The following is a 2182-nucleotide window of genomic DNA, read 5'->3' on the forward strand; positions in this document are numbered from 1 at the left end:
CCTCCATTGCTCATGGCTGCTGGGATGAGGAGGAGGCAGGGAGTGGGGAAGAGGAAATCCCACTGGTAACAGATAGGCCTAAACTGGTAGGAAATGGCGCAGGGATGACGTTGGACTGTCGCAGTTCTGAGACAGTGGATTTCTGTTTGGAGAACAGGTATCAGCTTGGCCATCAAGGGAGCTGTTGTGTTATGGGATCTGGGGTCTGTGCTCAGGGCTCTGGGATGAGGAGGAGGCAGGGAGTGGGGAAGAGGAAATCCCACTGGTAACAGATAGGCCTAAACTGGTAGGAAATGGCGCAGGGATGACGTTGGACTGTCGCAGTTCTGAGACAGTGGATTTCTGTTTGGAGAACAGGTATCAGCTTGGCCATCAAGGGAGCTGTTGTGTTATGGGATCTGGGGTCTGTGCTCAGGGCTCTGCCCATACAGTTATGCAGATACAACGAAGATGTTTCAGTGCCTGGAACCACAATCCAGATTGCATGGGATCGAGAGAAATCCTGGTGATAGAAACAAAGCAGAATTTTGAAGGCAAAACTGAGAGCACAGAGGGACTGGTAAAGTATGCAGGACGAGAAGTGCTGTGAGGAGTAAACAAGAAAGGGCATGTAGGCTGTGGGCAGGCCTAGGGGAAGCCGTGGGAGGGCAGTGAAGAGAAATGCACACATGCAGCAGACAAAGTGATACAAGTCAAGATCAGAAACAGAACAGAACGAGGCAGGCAAACAGAAATGGGGAAGGCACAAAGCAAAGAAACAAGAAAAGTGGAGTGACTCATGAACCGCAAAGGGAAGGAAATTGAAGAGATTGTACATACCAGCTTGAACTGAATGCTGGTGTCCCAGTCTTTTTGACTATTGTTAGTAATAATTATTTATATACTGTTTTCCAATAGTATTTATCAGGATTTCCCAAGCATGGCAAAATACTCTGTCTTTCATAGTACCAAGGAGAAAAGGGGACAAAACCATGAAGCAAGATCAGAATGTGCTGGTAGGCTCAGCCTAGTGGGAGTTCCTGTACGTTCATTCCATCAGCAGTGGGAGTTCCTGTACGTTCATTCCCAAGAAATTAAATACTAGTACCCATTTCCCATAAAAAGCTGTAATTAACTCGGGGAACAGCAGTAGCCAATTATGGAAAGAGCCATGTCTGTCTTTGGCTACTTGATGCAGGTGTTCAGTGAGACTGTAAGCAAAAGGCAGGGATGCACTGCAGAGTCTGAATTCAGTCAGTGCTGTGGTGTAGTTTGGTTCCCTGCGCAGCACGAGAGCTGTGCAATATTTAGAGAACACCCAGTACATTTTTTGAAAGCAGTGTAACCACAGACTATATCAGCCCTGGCTTCCTTTTGGTGCATAGCTGATAGTCCAAAATGATTTGATGACAACTTACACATCACAGACTTGCTAACAGAGCCCCTCTGGCTGCATTGGTATGGTACAACCTAGAAATAATTACTACCTTCCCAATGAGATCCCAACTCCACTTCAGGGCGAGATCTGGTTGCACAATATTCTTGCACCCTGATTTTCATACTGAAGACACCTGGATGTCTGTAGACATGACCTGCACATGCAGATCTCTGCCTCTAAGGACCACCACAGCTGGAATTATTTTTGTCTCACACACACTTAACCTGGTTACTTCTGATTCCACTTCTTACCTCTGCCCTGCAGCATTTTTTCATCATCCTGCCCATTTTCTGTTCAGCCCTAGTGTGACTTCAGGCAGTTTCAGCAGTGCAGTGAGGGCTGCAGTATGCCAGTTTGTTTTACACACATGTTAAAACCATTTTCTAGGTATTCAAAACATCCAATTTGCCCAAAGTTGGTTCCAGCTATATAAAATAACAGGAGAAATAAAGGGGGAAAACCCAATTGTTCAACTTGCTGCCTAATGGGCTTCTATTTCAAGTTGGTTTTCTACAGTAGTGTAACGTGGAAAAAAAATAACAGAAACTTTTTGCATCCTCCTCTTTCTAAAAAACCACTGTGCACCCAGAAAAGGGGATGGTGTGCTCTGTGGGTGGGACTAGATAGATCATGACAGAGGAGCTGGTTTGCTTCAGCCTGATGAAAGATGATGTAAAACACTTCTTTGCTGTGAGGAGGTCTCTGAAAGGCAGGTGGGTGCCTTCCCCTTCTCCAGGCACTCCCAGGGAGAAAACGGTCAGCAGG

Source organism: Acanthisitta chloris, unplaced genomic scaffold, assembly GCF_000695815.1.
Source record: "Acanthisitta chloris isolate BGI_N310 unplaced genomic scaffold, ASM69581v1 scaffold7752, whole genome shotgun sequence".
NCBI classification, from domain to species: domain Eukaryota; kingdom Metazoa; phylum Chordata; class Aves; order Passeriformes; family Acanthisittidae; genus Acanthisitta; species Acanthisitta chloris.